Source organism: Oncorhynchus gorbuscha, unplaced genomic scaffold, assembly GCF_021184085.1.
Source record: "Oncorhynchus gorbuscha isolate QuinsamMale2020 ecotype Even-year unplaced genomic scaffold, OgorEven_v1.0 Un_scaffold_1816, whole genome shotgun sequence".
Taxonomy (NCBI): Eukaryota; Metazoa; Chordata; class Actinopteri; order Salmoniformes; family Salmonidae; genus Oncorhynchus; species Oncorhynchus gorbuscha.
In genome coordinates, this window is record NW_025746490.1 from 65939 (window position 1) to 84996 (window position 19058).

A 19058-nucleotide genomic window follows, 5' to 3' on the forward strand; every position below is an offset into this window, starting at 1 on the left:
TCTATGTGTTTGATGCCATTCCATTCGCTCCATTCCAGACATTATTATGAGCTGTCTTCCCCTCAGCAGCCTCCACTGTGATTTACAGTAAACAAAAGGCTCTGTCGAGGACCACAAAAAAGCAGCTTGCAGTCCTGATGTGGCCCCAGACCTGGAGTTAAAGACCCTGGTCTACCATAATATAGATGTGATTGTATCGAAGGGAGAGTAGACACGTCAGCTGGTTGATATGAGCACTTAGTAGTATATTGAAGCAGGGCCTGTGTGCAATATACTTTTTGGGAAATAGCTGGACATAATAAATTAACAAATTTGTTAACTGACAATGGAATTATTGAACTGTACATTACCTATACTGTATATTAATTGAAGGGCATTGTTTTTTAAAGTGAAACTAAAAGCTGCAAAGGATTGTTCAGTATGATGGTGTGTACCTTTCACACTTGATCCATGACTTAAGTTTTTTTGCCAATTTAGCAGATTTGTTTATGTTCTAATAATAATCTTGCATTCCAAGTCGGCCTGAAATGGAGAGACAAGTAGAAATGATTGAGTGAGTAGAAATTATTGGACTCTGTTGTGGTTTGAATTTTTTTCTTTTTAAGAAATCAAATATGTTGGTCTTCAACAGACATCACTAATTAAAAAAAGTTGAAAAACATTCTGTGTTAAACATTTTGATTGAAAAGAATGTCCATTACATAAGACATTGCATGGGTAAACATTGATATCAGTCTTACAGTAATAGCATCAACTTAGTTAGAAGCACAAAAAAGTGTCCCTTTGTAATTTCGCCCTTCTGCCTAACTCTCAGTGACAGGCATATTCTCTCTCTCTTTATCTCTCGCTCTTGCTCTCTCTCTCATTTCTCTTTGTCCCTCTACTACTTCCCCTTCTCCTTTTCCCTCCCTCTCTCTCCCTCCCACTGTTTCTTCCTCTTCAATTTGTGACCATGCCACTGCCAGGATGTTACAGAGCAGAACTTTGTGTTCCCCTAGTTCTGCAGTGGAGCCCCATTCTCCTGTCTGACCTGTCTGATCATACTGTCAGGATGGGCGTGTCATGGATAGCAGTACAGAAAAAAGTTGGTTCCAGCAGAAGTGGGACCTGATTATTAAGTGACATCACGGGGGCTTGTTAATGGGGCTGTGTATGTTGGTGCATATAATCTGAATTGCTTTTATAAAATAAACAGACACTCTTAAACTTCATAGTTGCAATAAACATGTTTACAACCAGCGTCAGTATAAACTACAGTCATTTAGACTCTTTGGGCGTGATGACTGTCTAGAAATAATGCTCTGTTCCCGACTTCACAATGGCACAATAATTCATAAAACACTGTCATCAAGGCTAGACTAACTCATCTCAACCTTTTTGAAGGAAAATTTGATGTCTAGTCCATTTTGGTGTCCCATACATGTTGGGACTAGGAAGTAGTCTGGCCAGTCCAGTGTGAACCACAGAAGACAACCCATGTGTTTGACCTAAATGGCACCCTAATGCCTTTTGACCCAAGCCCTATGGGTCCCTGCTCAAAAGTAGTGCACTAAATAGGGAATAGGGTGCTTTTTGGGATACAAGCCATTGATGACCGCTCTGTTGTAACACTGAGACCCCTGAGGGATTTCCATTGTGGGTCAGACCATAGTCCTGTCTGTGTCTTTCCCATCCAAACATTCCCTGGCTGTGTCCCAAATGGCACCCATCTAAATATGGTACCTTTTGACCAGGGCACATAGGGCTCTGATTAAAAGTAGTGCACTATATAGGGAATAGGGTGCCATTTGGGACGGGGCACCTATGACCCAATAAAGGACTCTCCTGGCTGGGCAATAGACTGGTGTTTATAGTAGTAATCAGACCCTCTTAGCTCCTCATCTCTCTACTATTCACACAGGCTGGTATGTCTTGCCCCTGGCCAAGGCTTTCAACTATACTCTGACTATATATTAGCACTGTGTGTGTGTGGTTTTACTATCCTTGTCACAAAATCTTAGTCACAAAATGTCACATCTAAATAAGATGTTTGGTGCAGTATTTCTCAAGTGTAAAAATGTGCATGAAAACGAGTCATCTATAATTGGATGACAACAAACACTTCATTGAAGAATCCCTACTGTTGACCAATGACCGACGAAGGGCCGTAGGCTCTGAACATGGTCTTTCCTTGAAAAGAAGCTCTATGTTCACGAACGGCCGAAAAAACCCTTGAAGAAGAACAAAACGAACAAAAACATCACAAAATGTAATAATATACAGTGACTTCAGAAAGTATTAATCAATACAGTAATGTCTGTATCACCCTGAGTCAATATTTTGTAAAAAGCACCTTTGGTCTGATTACAGCTTTGCACATCTTGGGTATGTCAGTATCAGCTTTGCACATCTTGGGTATGTCAGTATCAGCTTTGCACATCTTGGGTATGTCAGTATCAGCTTTGCACATCTTGGGTATGTCAGTATCAGCTTTGCACATCTTGGGTATGTCAGTATCAGCTTTGCACATCTTGGGTATGTCAGTATCAGCTTTGCACATCTTGGGTATGTCAGTATCAGCTTTGCACATCTTGGGTATGTCAGTATCAGCTTTGCACATCTTGGGTATGTCAGTATCAGCTTTGCACATCTTGGGTATGTCAGTATCAGCTTTGCACATCTTGGGTATGTCAGTATCAGCTTTGCACATCTTGGGTATGTCAGTATCAGCTTTGCACATCTTGGGTATGTCAGTATCAGCTTTGCACATCTTGGGTATGTCAGTATCAGCTTTGCACATCTTGGGTATGTCAGTATCAGCTTTGCACATCTTGGGTATGTCAGTATCAGCTTTGCACATCTTGAGTATGTCAGTATCAGCTTTGCACATCTTGGGTATGTCAGTATCAGCTTTGCACATCTTGGTATGTCAGTATCAGCTTTGCACATCTTGGGTATGTCAGTATCAGCTTTGCACATCTTGGGTATGTCAGTATCAGCTTTGCACATCTTGGGTATGTCAGTATCAGCTTTGCACATCTTGGGTATGTCAGTATCAGCTTTGCACATCTTGGGTATGTCAGTATCAGCTTTGCACATCTTGGGTATGTCAGTATCAGCTTTGCACATCTTGGGTATGTCAGTATCAGCTTTGCACATCTTGGGTATGTCAGTATCAGCTTTGCACATCTTGGGTATGTCAGTATCAGCTTTGCACATCTTGGGTATGTCAGTATCAGCTTTGCACATCTTGGGTATGTCAGTATCAGCTTTGCACATCTTGGGTATGTCAGTATCAGCTTTGCACATCTTGGGTATGTCAGTATCAGCTTTGCACATCTTGGGTATGTCAGTATCAGCTTTGCACATCTTGGGTATGTCAGTATCAGCTTTGCACATCTAGGGTATGTCAGTATCAGCTTTGCACATCTTGGGTATGTCAGTATCAGCTTTGCACATCTTGGGTATGTCAGTATCAGCTTTGCACATCTAGGGTATGTCAGTATCAGCTTTGCACATCTTGGGTATGTCAGTATCAGCTTTGCACATCTTGGGTATGTCAGTATCAGCTTTGCACATCTAGGGTATGTCAGTATCAGCTTTGCACATCTTGGGTATGTGTATCAGCTTTGCACATCTAGGGTATGGTATCAGCTTTGCACATCTTGGGTATGAAAGTATCAGCTTTGCACATCTAGGGTATGTCAGTATCAGCTTTGCACATCTTGGGTATGTCAGTATCAGCTTTGCACATCTAGGGTATGTCAGTATCAGCTTTGCACATCTTGGGTATGTCAGTATCAGCTTTGCACATCTTGGGTATGTCAGTATCAGCTTTGCACATCTAGGGTATGTCAGTATCAGCTTTGCACATCTTGGGTATGTCAGTATCAGCTTTGCACATCTTGGGTATGTCAGTATCAGCTTTGCACATCTTGGGTATGTCAGTATCAGTTTTGCACATCTTGGGTATGTCAGTATCAGCTTTGCACATCTTGGGTATGTCAGTATCAGCTTTGCACATCTAGGGTATGTCAGTATCAGCTTTGCACATCTTGGGTATGTCAGTATCAGCTTTGCACATCTTGGGTATGTCAGTATCAGCTTTGCGCATCTTGGGTATGTCAGTATCAGCTTTGCGCATCTTGGGTATGTCAGTATCAGCTTTGCGCATCTTGGGTATGTCAGTATCAGCTTTGCGCATCTTGGGTATGTCAGTATCAGCTTTGCGCATCTTGGGTATGTCAGTATCAGCTTTGCACATCTTGGGTATGTCAGTATCAGCTTTGCACATTTGGATTTTCTCCCATTTCTCCCAGATTTTCTCAAGCTCTGTTAAATTAGATGTGGAGTGGCTATGAACAGCAATCTTCAAGTCTTTCCACAGATTTTCAATGTGACTCAAGTCTGGGATTTGGCTGGGCCACTCAAGGACTTTGACATTATTCTTCTGAAGAAATTCCAGCATTGCTTTGGCTGTATGCTTGGGGTCATTTTCCTATTGGAACGTAAATCTTCACCCCGGTCTAAGGTCTTTTGCACTCTAAAGCAGGTTCTCATCAAGGATTTGCCTGAATTTTGCCCCCTTCATTGTTCCCGTCATCCTTACCAGTCTCCTAGTCCCTGCCGCTGAAACGCTTCCACCATCATGCTTCATGGTAGGGATGATGTTAGACGGGTGATGAGCTGTGCCTGGTTTTCTCCAGACATAACACTTTCCATTCAGTGCAAAACGTTACATTTTTGTATCATCATACCACAGAATCTTTTGCTTATGCTCTGAGTCGTACATGTGCCTTTTTGCAAACACCAGGTGTGCTGTCATGTACCTTTTTCTCAGGAGTGGCTTTTGTCTGGCCACTCTCCCATAAAATCCAGATTCGCGAAGGGCTGTAGAGACTTTTGTCCTTTTGGCAGGTTCTCCCATCTCAGCTAAGGAACTCTGTAGTTCTGTCAGAGTGGTCATTTGGTTCTTGATCACCTCACTGACCAAGGTCCTTCTTGCCCGGTTGCTCAGTTTGGTTGGACGCCCAGCTCTAGGCAGAGTCTGGGTAGTTCTATACTTTTTTTCCATTTCCACATGATAGAGACCACTGTGCTCTTGGAAACTTTCAACATTCCAGAAATAGTTTTCTACCCTTCCCCAGATATATGCCTCATCACAATTCTACCTCAGAGATCGACAGACAGTTCCTTGGACTTCATGGTGTAGTTTCTGCTCTGACTGTCATAGCAAAGGGGTGTGAATACTTATGTAAATTAGATATTTATGTATTTCATTTTCAATAAATTTGCTAACATTTATATAAACATGTTTTCACTGTCATAATGGGGTATTGTGTGTAGATGGGTGATAAAAATTCAGGCTGTAACACAACAAAATGTGGAATAAGTCATGAATACTTTCTGAAGGCACTATATGCACAAAGAGTTTCCAACTGTTTCAGATGGGGGGCAAGCGTATGCCTAAAGGGTTAGGGAAAATAGGATTTTGAATGGGAATCAACTGTTTGATACACACAAAGATATTAAAACAAATGTGTGATGTGTGTGTGTTTGGCAAGAGGAGAGGCAGAGAGTGTGTGTGCGTCTGCGTGTGTATGCGTGTGCATGTCTGTGTATGTGGACACAGTGTAAGTGCACCGTAAAAGGTTGCACAGGTTGCACCCAGAAACAACCGTAGCCAGCTGGAGTGCTCCATGCATCTGGGATGAATAACATCTGCTTTACAGTGTGTGTTTAGGATATATGGATCAGAAGAGAGTCTAACCCTCTCTGTTCTCTCTCTGCAGGCTGCAAACCAACCCTTTACTCCCCCAACAGCTGGCCAAGATGAGCTCATTTGTTATGGTTGGGGTAGTGATAGAAGATAGGGATTCTGTAATGAGAGGGGCCCCATAACTACACAGCAGGCAGAAGTCAACAGAAAGAGAGTGAGTAAAACAAGCTTACATTTTCATTTTGGGTTCTGATGGGGGTGCAACAGTTGAACTAAACTCAGGAGGCATTTATGCACACATGACTGTAAGTCGCTTTGGATAAAAGCGTCTGCTAAATGGCATATATTATTATTATATTATTATATTATATTTATAAGTTATATTCTTCAGTATTCAATAGGTACAGTATTGGGACTGTGACTCATTTTCTGTTGTTTTGGCTCTGGACTATGAGGTTAAAATGCAGACTGTCAACTTTAAGGGTATTTCCATCCATATTGGGTGAACCATAAAACAATTACAGCACTTTTTGTACATAGTCCCCCCCATTTTAGGATACCAAAATTCACTTATGTGTATTAAAGTAGTAAAAGATTAAGTATTTGGTCTCATAGCACACAATGACTACATTAAGATTGTGACTCTTTTTGGATGCATTTCCTGTTTTTTTAGTTGTGTTTACGATTATTTTGTGCCCAATAGAAATGTAATGGTAAATAATGTATTGTGTCATTTTGTAGTCACTTGTATTGTAAATAAGAATAGAATATGTTTCTAAACACTTCTACATTAATGTGGATGTTACCATGATTACGGATAATCCTGAATGGTGAATAATGATGAGTGAGAAAGTTACAGATGCACAAATATGACCCCCAAGACCTGCTAACCTCGCATCATTACAATAACAGGGGAGGTTAGCATTTGGGGAGAGGTGGGGGATATATGTGTGCATCTCACTAATATTTATTAATTTATTTAAGCATCAGCTGTCAGAGCAGCTCACAGATCATTGCACCTGTAAATAGCCCACCTGTAAATAGCCCATCCAACTACCTCATCCCCATTGTGTATTTGTATTGTTTGTCTCCTTTGCACCCCAGTATCTCGTTCAAATATTTTTTATTGAACACACACAAGAATGGTGTATAGGAATAAAAGACAAGTATGCAATTCTTATCTAAACAGAAAAGAACAGACAGAAACAACAAGACCCAGAGTTCTGGGTACAAAGCAAATAATACAAAAGAAGACAAACAGAACAAGGACAGGTAGAGAGAAAGAGGAGAGACAAAGCAGGTACGGGGAGGAGAACATTTAATAAATAACGGACATGGAACGAAACAGGAAGAGCTTCAGCAAACTAATACTAAAGACAACAACAATCAATGCAGCAGTGGGGAACAGAGCAGGGAACTGAGGAAATAAACAGGTGATGAGGAACTGACAAATATAGAGGAGGAAATAAACAGGTGATGAGGAACTGACAAATATAGAGGAGGAAATAAACAGGTGATGAGGAACTGACAAATATAGAGGAGGTAATAAACAGGTGATGAGGAACTGACAAATATAGAGGAGGTAATAAACAGGTGATGAGGAACTGACAAATATAGAGGAGGTAATAAACAGGTGATGAGGAACTGACAAATATAGAGGAGGAAATAAACAGGTGATGAGGAACTGACAAATATAGAGGAGGAAATAAACAGGTGATGAGGAACTGACAAATATAGAGGAGGAAATAAACAGGTGATGAGGAACTGACAAATATAGAGGAGGAAATAAACAGGTGATGAGGAACTGACAAATATAGAGGAGGTAATAAACAGGTGATGAGGAACTGACAAATATAGAGGAGGTAATAAACAGGTGATGAGGAACTGACAAATATAGAGGAGGTAATAAACAGGTGATGAGGAACTGACAAATATAGAGGAGGTAATAAACAGGTGATGAGGTGATGTAATAAACAGGTGATGAGGAACTGACAAATATAGAGGAGGTAATAAACAGGTGATGAGGAACTGACAAATATAGAGGAGGTAATAAACAGGTGATGAGGAACTGACAAATATAGAGGAGGTAATAAACAGGTGATGAGGAACTGACAAATATAGAGGAGGTAATAAACAGGTGATGAGGTGATGAGGTAATAAACTGACAAATATAGAGGAGGTAATAAACAGGTGATGAGGAACTGACAAATATAGAGGAGGTAATAAACAGGTGATGAGGAACTGACAAATATAGAGGAGGTAATAAACAGGTGATGAGGAACTGACAAATGATGAGGAGGAGGTAATAAACAGGTGATGAGGAACTGACAAATATAGAGGAGGTAATAAACAGGTGATGAGGAACTGACAAATATAGAGGAGGTAATAAACAGGTGATGAGGAACTGACAAATATAGAGGAGGTAATAAAAGGTGATGAGGAACTGACAAATATAGAGGAGGTAATAAACAGGTGATGAGGAACTGACAAATATAGAGGAGGTAATAAACAGGTGATGAGGAACTGACAAATATAGAGGAGGTAATAAACAGGTGATGAGGAACTGACAAATGATAGAGGAGGTAATAAACAGGTGATGAGGAACTGACAAATATAGAGGAGGTAATAAACAGGTGATGAGGAACTGACAAATATAGAGGAGGTAATAAACAGGTGATGAGGAACTGACAAATATAGAGGAGGTAATAAACAGGTGATGAGGAACTGACAAATATAGAGGAGGTAATAAACAGGTGATGAGGAACTGACAAATATAGAGGAGGTAATAAACAGGTGATGAGGAACTGACAAATATAGAGGAGGTAATAAACAGGTGATGAGGAACTGACAAATATAGAGGAGGTAATAAACAGGTGATGAGGAACTGACAAATATAGAGGAGGTAATAAACAGGTGATGAGGAACTGACAAATATAGAGGAGGTAATAAACAGGTGATGAGGAACTGACAAATATAGAGGAGGTAATAAACAGGTGATGAGGAACTGACAAATATAGAGGAGGTAATAAACAGGTGATGAGGAACTGACAAATATAGAGGAGGTAATAAACAGGTGATGAGGAACTGACAAATATAGAGGAGGTAATAAACAGGTGATGAGGAACTGACAAATATAGTAATAAACAGGTGATGAGAACTGAAATAAACAGGTGATGAGGAACTGACAAATATAGAGGAGGTAATAAACAGGTGATGAGGAACTGACAAATATAGAGGAGAGGAGGTGACAAAATAAACAGGTGATGAGGAACTGACAAATATAGAGGAGGAAATAAACAGGTGATGAGGAACTGACAAATATAGAGGAGGTAATAAACAGGTGATGAGGAACTGACAAATATAGAGGAGGAAATAAACAGGTGATGAGGACAAACTGTAACAAATGATAGAGGAGGAGGTAATAAACAGGTGATGAGGAACTGACAAATATAGAGGAGGTAATAAACAGGTGATGAGGAACTGACAAATATAGAGGAGGAAATAAACAGGTGATGAGGAACTGACAAATATAGAGGAGGAAATAAACAGGTGATGAGGAACTGACAAATATAGAGGAGGTAATAAACATATAGAGGAGGAAATAAACAGGTGATGAGGAACTGACAAATATAGAGGAGGTAATAAACAGGTGATGAGGAACTGACAAATATAGAGGAGGTAATAAACAGGTGATGAGGAACTGACAAATATAGAGGAGGAAATAAACAGGTGATGAGGAACTGACAAATATAGAGGAGGTAATAAACAGGTGATGAGGAACTGACAAATATAGAGGAGGTAATAAACAGGTGATGAGGAACTGACAAATATAGAGGAGGTAATAAACAGGTGATGAGGAACTGACAAATATAGAGGAGGTAATAAACAGGTGATGAGGAACTGACAAATATAGAGGAGGTAATAAACAGGTGATGAGGAACTGACAAATGATGAGGAACTGAGGAGGTAATAAACAGGTGATGAGGAACTGACAAATATAGAGGAGGTAATAAACAGGTGATGAGGAACTGACAAATATAGAGGAGGTAATAAACAGGTGATGAGGAACTGACAAATATAGAGGAGGTAATAAACAGGTGATGAGGAACTGACAAATATAGAGGAGGTAATAAACAGGTGATGAGGAACTGACAAATATAGAGGTGATGAGGTAATAAACAGGTGATGAGGAACTGACAAATATAGAGGTGGAGGTAATAAACAGGTGATGAGGAACTGACAAATATAGAGGAGGTAATAAACAGGTGATGAGGAACTGACAAATATAGAGGAGGTAATAAACAGGTGATGAGGAACTGACAAATATAGAGGAGGTAATAAACAGGTGATGAGGAACTGACAAATAGAGGAGGTAATAAACAGGTGATGGTAGAGGAGGTAATAAACAGGTGATGAGGAACTGACAAATATAGAGGAGGTAATAAACAGGTGATGAGGAACTGACAAATATAGAGGAGGAAATAAAATAAACAAATATAGAGGAGGTAATAAAGGTGATGAGGAACTGACAAATATAGAGGAGGTAATAAACAGGTGATGAGGAACTGACAAATATAGAGGAGGTGACAAAATAAACAGGTGATGAGGAACTGACAAATATAGAGGAGGTAATAAACAGGTGATGAGGAACTGACAAATATAGAGGAGGTAATAAACAGGTGATGAGGAACTGACAAATATAGAGGAGGTAATAAACAGGTGATGAGGAACTGACAAATATAGAGGAGGTAATAAACAGGTGATGAGGAACTGACAAATATAGAGGAGGTAATAAACAGGTGATGAGGAACTGACAAATAAACAGGTGATGAGGAACTGACAAATAGAGGAGGTAATAAACAGGTGATGAGGAACTGTAATAAACAAAGGAACTGACAAATATAGAGGAGGTAATAAACAGGTGATGAGGAACTGACAAATATAGAGGAGGAAATAAACAGGTGATGAGGAACTGACAAATATAGAGGAGGAAATAAACTGATGAAACTGATAGAGGAGGAAATAAAAGGTGATGAGGAACTGACAAATATAGAGGTAATAAACAGGTGATGAGGAACTGACAAATATAGAGGAGGAGGTAATAAACAGGTGATGAGGAACTGACAAATATAGAGGAGGTAATAAACAGGTGATGAGGAACTGACAAATATAGAGGAGGTAATAAACAGGTGATGAGGAACTGACAAATATAGAGGAGGTAATAAACAGGTGATGAGGAACTGACAAATATAGAGGAGGTAATAAACAGGTGATGAGGAACTGACAAATATAGAGGAGGTAATAAACAGGTGATGAGGAACTGACAAATATAGAGGAGGTAATAAACAGGTGATGAGGAACTGACAAATATAGAGGAGGTAATAAACAGGTGATGAGGAACTGACAAATATAGAGGAGGTAATAAACAGGTGATGAGGAACTGACAAATATAGAGGAGGTAATAAACAGGTGATGAGGAACTGACAAATATGAGGAGGAGGAGGTAATAAACAGGTGATGAGGAACTGACAAATATAGAGGAGGAAATAAACAGGTGATGAGGAACTGACAAATATAGAGGAGGTAATAAACAGGTGATGAGGAACTGACAAATATAGAGGAGGAAATAAACAGGTGATGAGGAACTGACAAATATAGAGGAGGAAATAAACAGGTGATGAGGAACTGACAAATATAACTGACAAATATAGAGGAGGAAATAAACAGGTGATGAGGAACTGACAAATATAGGGGAGGTAATAAACAGGTGATGAGGAACTGACAAATATAGAGGAGGAAATAAACAGGTGATGAGGAACTGACAAATATAGGAGGTAATAAACAGGTGATGGAACTGACAAAATAAACAGGTGATGAGGAACTGACAAATATGAGAGGAGGAAATAAACAGGTGATGAGGAACTGACAAATATAGAGGAGGAAATAAACAGGTGATGAGGAACTGACAAATATAGAGGAGGAAATAAACAGGTGATGAGGAACTGACAAATATAGGAGGAGGAAATAAACAGGTGATGAGGAACTGACAAATATAGGGAGGAAATAAACAGGTGATGAGGAACTGACAAATATAGAGGAGGTAATAAAAGGTGATGAGGAACTGACAAATATAGGGGAGGAAATAAACAGGTGATGAGGAACTGACAAATGATGAGGGGAGGAAATAAACAGGTGATGAGGAACTGACAAATATAGGGAGGTAATAAACAGGTGATGAGGAACTGACAAATATAGGTAATAAACAGGTGGAGGAAATAAACAGGTGATGAGGAACTGACAAATATAGAGGAGGAAATAAACAGGTGATGAGGAACTGACAAATATAGAGGAGGAAATAAACAGGTGATGAGGAACTGACAAATATAGAGGAGGTAATAAACAGGTGATGAGGAACTGACAAATATAGAGGAGGAAATAAACAGGTGATGAGGAACTGACAAATATAGGAGGTAATAAACAGGTGATGAGGAACTGACAAATATACAAATATAGGGAGGAAATAAACAGGTGATGAGGAACTGACAAATATAAACAGGTGATGGAGACAAAATAAAGGTAAGGTGATGAGGAACTGACAAATATAGAGGAGGTAATAAACAGGTGATGAGGAACTGACAAATATAGAGGAGGTAATAAACAGGTGATGAGGAACTGACAAATATAGAGGAGGTAATAAACAGGTGATGAGGAACTGACAAAAATAGAGGAGGTAATAAACAGGTGATGAGGAACTGACAAATATAGAGGAGGTAATAAACAGGTGATGAGGAACTGACAAATATAGAGGAGGAAATAAACAGGTGATGAGGAACTGACAAATATAGACAAATAAACAGGTGATGAGGAACTGACAAATATAGAGGAAATAAGGAGGAAATAAACAGGTGATGAGGAACTGACAAATATAGAGGAGGAAATAAACAGGTGATGAGGAACTGACAAATATAGAGGAGGAAATAAACAGGTGATGAGGAACTGACAAATATGAGAGGACTGGAAATAAACAGGTGATGAGGAACTGACAAATATAGAGGAGGAAATAAACAGGTGATGAGGAACTGACAAATATAGAGGAGGAAATAAACAGGTGATGAGGAACTGACAAATATAGAGGAGGAAATAAACAGGTGATGAGGAACTGACAAATATAGAGGAGGAAATAAACAGGTGATGAGGAACTGACAAATATAGAGGAGGAAATAAACAGGTGATGAGGAACTGACAAATATAGAGGAGGAAATAAACAGGTGATGAGGAACTGACAAATATAGAGGAGGTAATAATAAACAGGTGATGAGGAACTGACAAATATAGAGGAGGAAATAAACAGGTGATGAGGAACTGACAAATATAGAGGAGGAAATAAACAGGTGATGAGGAACTGACAAATAGGTGATGAGGGAGGAGGAAATAAACAGGTGATGAGGAAACAAATATGAAATAAACAGGTGAAACTGACAAATATAGAGGAGGTAATAAACAGGTGATGAGGAACTGACAAATATAGAGGAGGAAATAAACAGGTGATGAGGAACTGACAAATATAGAGGAGGAAATAAACAGGTGATGAGGTGATGAGGAACTGACAAATATAGAGGAGGAAATAAACAGGTGATGAGGAACTGACAAATATAGAGGAGGAAATAAACAGGTGATGAGGAACTGACAAATAAACAGGTGATGAGGAACTGACAAATATAGAGGAGGAAATAAACAGGTGAAATAAACAGGTGATGAGGAACTGACAAATATAGAGGAGGAAATAAACAGGTGATGAGGAACTGACAAATATAGAGGAGGTAATAAACAGGTGGAGGAAATAATAAACAGGTGATGAGGAACTGACAAATATAGAGGAGGAAATAAACAGGTGATGAGGAACTGACAAATATAGAGGAGGTAATAAACAGGTGATGAGGAACTGACAAATATAGAGGAGGAAATAAACAGGTGATGAGGAACTGACAAATATAGGGAGGAAATAAACAGGTGATGAGGAACTGACAAATATAGAGGAGGAAATAAACAGGTGATGAGGAACTGACAAATATAGGGAGGAAATAAACAGGTGATGAGGAACTGACAAATATAGAGGAGGAAATAAACAGGTGATGAGGAACTGACAAATATAGGAAATAAACAGGGGAGGAAATAAACAGGTGATGAGGAACTGACAAATATAGGAACTGGAGGAAATAAACAGGTGATGAGGAACTGACAAATATAGGGGAGGAAATAAACAGGTGATGAGGAACTGACAAATATAGGGGAGGAAATAAACAGGTGATGAGGAACTGACAAATGGAAATGAACAGGTGATCAGGTGATGAGTGAGTCCAGGTGAGTCCACTAACGCTGATGTGATGAGGAAGGCAGGTGTGCGTAATCGATGGCAGGAGTGTGCAATGAAAGGCAGCCTGGTGTCCTCAAGCACCAGGGGGGGAGAAGAGCGGGAGCAGACGTGACAAAAGGTAGATTAAAATATTACAATTGAGAGTACGTTAAAATGTATACATTCACAGCGCCGACTGGACCAAGTAAGAGAGGAAAGGCTGCCAGATTTGATCAAATGTTGATCATTTATTGTTCAGAATATATCTAATTCTTTCTAAGTGTACAGTGTTTGCCAAATCGCTGAGACATAATTTGGTAGAGGGAGCTTCCTTCCTTTTCCAAAACAACAAAATGCATTTTATTGCCGAAATGAGACTTTAAGAGATGTTGTTTTGGGGGGTTGGTTAATCCGTTTAGGGAATCAGACACTCCCAGGATTATCAAAAGCGGGTCTGGGTCAATTGAAGTCTCCAGAACTTCAGAGAGGATCTTAAAAATTCCACACCAATAACCATACAAGTTAGAGCATAGGGCAAAGCAGTGGAGTGGTGTACCCTGCACAGCCTGACATTTATCACACATAGGGGATGTATCAGGAAATATCCTTTGCAGCATAATTTTGGAATAGTGTAATCTGTGTAATACCTTGAATTGTATGAGACGATGTCTGGAGTTAATGGAGCATGTGTGGATATACTCCAAGCTCTCTTCCCAGTCTGCCACCGAAATGTCAGTCCCTAGTTCTTCCTCCCATTTTGCTTTAATGGCATCTATAGAAGGTGTGCTAACAGATTGAGAAGCGTCATATAGACAAGATATCAGTGTGTCTGAGGTGGGGTGTCATGTTTGTCATTTATTATCATGTCTTGTCCCTGTGCTCCCCATGCTATTCGTTTCCCTCTGCTGGTCTTATTTGGTTCTTTCCCTCCTTCTATCCCTCTCTCTCCCCCTCCCTCTCTCACTCTCTCGCTCTCTCTTCTCTCTATCGTTCCGTTCCTGCTCCCAGCTGTTCCTATTCCCCTAATCATCATTTAGTCTTCCCACACCTGTTCCCGATCCTTTCCCCTGATTAGAGTCCCTATTTATTCCTTTGTGTTCCGTTCCTGTCCCGTCGGTTCCTTGTTTAGTATTCACCATGCTGTGATTGCGTTTCGCCCTGTCCTGTCGTGTTTTTGCTGTGATTGTGTATCGCCCTGTCCTGTCGTGTTTTTTGCCTTCATCAGATGCTGCGTGTGAGCAGGTGTCTCTATCAACTACGGCCTGCGCCTACCCGAAGCGACCTGCAGTCTGTGGCCGCTTCTCCAGTTATTCCCCTCTACAGACTAGAGGATTTTTGTTATTCCCTGTTTGGACTTAAATAAACTCTGTTTCTGTTAAGTCGCTTTTGGGTCCTCTTTCACCTGCATGACATGGGGGGGTATTTTATACATCTGTCATGGATGGTTTAGCATTCCCAAATGTTGGGAGGTATTTTCTAACATAGTCTCTAATCTGTAGGTATCTGAAAAAGTTACTTCTGGGAAGATTATACATTTCCCTCAGCAACTCAAAGGAGGCATAAGTCCCTTCTATGTATAGATCCCCTATGGTACTTATCCCCAACTCTCCCCATCGCTCAAAGGTATTATCAAGGTTAGAGGGGGCAAAGGAGGGATTCCTCGCAACAGGGATCATGAAGGATATTGATCTAAGGTCAAAGTGGACTTAAATTTGCTTCCAGATTTGGACTGTGCTATGTATAATAGGATTGTTACTATAAAGTGACATCTCCAGATTGACAGGCGACAAAATCACAGCGCCAATAGAGAAAGAGTCCGTCCTCACGCTCCATACTAAGCCAGCTGGAAGGCGGAAGTGTGTCATCCAGCAGAAACGTAACAACGCCAGGAGGTTAGCAGCCCAATAGTCAAATATAGAATTTGGGAGACACAATCCTCCTTCCATCTTGGATTTACAGAGGTGTTTTTACCTATCCTGTGTGTTTTATAATCCCAGATGAAAGGATTGATTATTGAGTCCAGTTATTTATTAAAGGATTTAGGTATGAATACTGGGATGTTCTGGAATAGGTAGAGCAGTTGTGGGAGGAAGACCATTTTAATGCCATTAATTCTTCAGAGCAGAGAAATTGGGAGAGTTCTCCAAAATTGTATGTTTGCCTTGAGTTTTTGCCTCAGAGAGGGGAAATTCTCTTTAAATAGTGAGGAGTTTTGTTTGGTAACTACAATTCCTAGGTAGGTACATTTTTCTGAAGATAACTTAACTGGAAGATGTTCTAACCAAGAGGTGTTTTGCAACCGTATGGGTATTAATTCGCTCTTGTTCCAATTTATTCTGCATCCCGAGAAGGTACCAAACAAATTAATCACATCAAGAATAGCTGGAATACTAGCTTGGGGTTCTGTTACATAGAGGAGAATGTCATCTGCGTATAGGGAAATCTTATTTAGAGTAACTTTAGTATTACAGGCATGTATTGCTGCATGAGATCTGATCGCCTGAGCGAGAGGTTCAATAATTAGAACAAAGAGCATAGGCGACAGCGCACAACCCTGTCTTGTCCCTCTACAAAGGTTAAATCGGGGCGACAATGATTGGTTAGTGAGTATTCTTGCACAAGGGTTCCTATATTAAAGCTGGATCCAATTTATGAACCCATCTCCAATATTACATTTCTGTAGGATCTTGAATAGATAGGACCACTCAACTTGGCCAAAGGCCTTTTCGGCATCAAGAGATATAACGGCAAGGTCCCCGTTGGGTAACCTCTGAGCATACATAATGATGAAGAGGCGCCTGAGATTGAAGAATGAGTTTCTGTTAGGGATAAAGCTGGACTGGTCCGAATGGACCAATTTGCCCATTAAAGTGCTAATCCTGTTAGCCAGAGTTTTTGCTCAAATCTTTTGGTCTGTATTAAGGAGAGATATTGGTCTATATGACCATACCTCTTCCGGATCTTTACCCTTCTTATGTATAACTGTAATGAACGCCTCATCCAAAGTAGGTGGGAGAGCTCCATCCTCATTGGCCTGAACCAACATCTTTTATACAATTCACCAGGGTATCCATCTGGGCCAGGGGTCTTGCCACTCTTTAGAGATTTAATTGTTTCTCGAATTTCCCCAAGAGCAATTTCCTTATTCAGGAAGTTGGAATCTTCCTTTTGCATAATTAAGGGGTTAGGATCTGCTTTAGATGTATATAGAGTCTCGTAAAACTGACGGAATCTGTCATTGATGCCTTTGGGGGAAGAGAGTAATTCCCCAGATGCAGATTTAACTTCATTCAGTCACTCACATTTTTTTTGAAGTTGTCTGCCGAGTAATTTGTGTGGTTTGTCATCAAACTCAAAATATTTTTGGTTGGCATAGAGAAAAGATTTAGCAATTTTAGCTGAGAGAATCTGATTATATTCAAGTAATTATTTTATGGTTCTCCATGGATGGATGGCTAGCATTCTCCCTATCTAGTAAGTGAATTTGTCCCTTCAATTCTAATTTTTTCCCCCAGTGTTCAGTGTTTCCCACAATAATGCTGGGGAAGTCTCTGTGTTGTTGGTATCAAAGAAAAATTTCATTTGGTCTTTAAGATGTTCACAGAATGTTGGTAATGTGAGATGCTGAGGATTCAAACCTCCAGACCCTCTCGTTTGGTACAATGTCACCCAATCTCAGGGAGAAGGTGAGTGGACTGTGGTCAGAGATTTTTAAAAAATCCTGATACCTCACATTACAGGTATAGGGGAGTAATTTCGCATCAACCAAAAAGTAGTCAATTTGGGTATAAACATTGTGAACATGAGAGTAAAAGGAGTATTCCCTACCCGTAGGGTTAGCGATCCTCCATATATCTAATAAATTAGATTTTTATGTAGGTATTCAAGAATTCACTTGAATAGGAGGTAGGGGTTCACCGGGTAGAGAATCTATCCAAATATTGGTCTAGCACACAGTTAAGGTCCCCTCCAATGACCAGATTAGTCTGAGAGATATCTGGAATCAGGGCAAGGAGTCTTTTGAAAAAGAGGGGTTATCAATGTTTGGCCCATAGATATTTAGTAGAGTTACAGAAGTAGAGTGGAGTTCTTCTATTACGATCACATAAGGACCCTCTTTATCCGCAATGGTGGTTTTATGTAGAAAGGGAATTCTTTTCGTACCAGAATCGCTGCCTCTCGTTTTGGCAGAGCAGTTAGAGTGATACACTTGCTCCACCCACCTACAATTAAGTCTGCTATGAGAATTGTTTTTCAGGTGGGTTTCTTGCAAAAATATAATATCAGACGAGAGTGCTTTCAAGTGGGCTAGGTCCTTGCCTCTCTTAATTGGTTCGTTTAAACCCTTGACATTCCAGGAAGTAAATGTAAGCCCCGCCCTCCTCTCGTTTGTAGTTCATATGGAGGCCTGCATAACATGTAACTCAATAAAAAGGTAAGAAAGCCCACCAAACCATTACGATCAGCATATGTAGCACCTACACCAGAGCAGTATCCAACCGACTCCTCCCCCCCCGGCAAGCACCCTTACGCTCCACCCTGTCCCCCAACTTTCCCCAGCATTTATCCCCCCCCCCCCCTCAACCCACCTTTTTAACAGGCATACACAAATAGGAGGGGAAAAAATACAAATAATAAACACATTGTCTGATTGATGCCAAAAATGCAAGGCGCGACCTCTAACGAGGGGTAAAAATAAAGGTTGCAGTTGTAAATGAGAACTTGTTCTGAAATGGCTTACCTGGTTAAATAAAGGTGAAATTAAAAATAAAAATAAATGCACGATTCATTCCGGATTATCTGTAATAATGGTAGCATCCGCATTCATGTAGAAGTGTTTATAAACATATTCTATTCTTATTTACAATAAAAGTGACTCCAAAATGACGCAATAAGTTATTTACCATTACTTTCTATTGGAAACAAAATAATCGTAAACAACAACCAAAACAAACAGCAAATGCATCTAACAAATGTCTAAAGTCACAAGCTTCATGTAGTCATTAC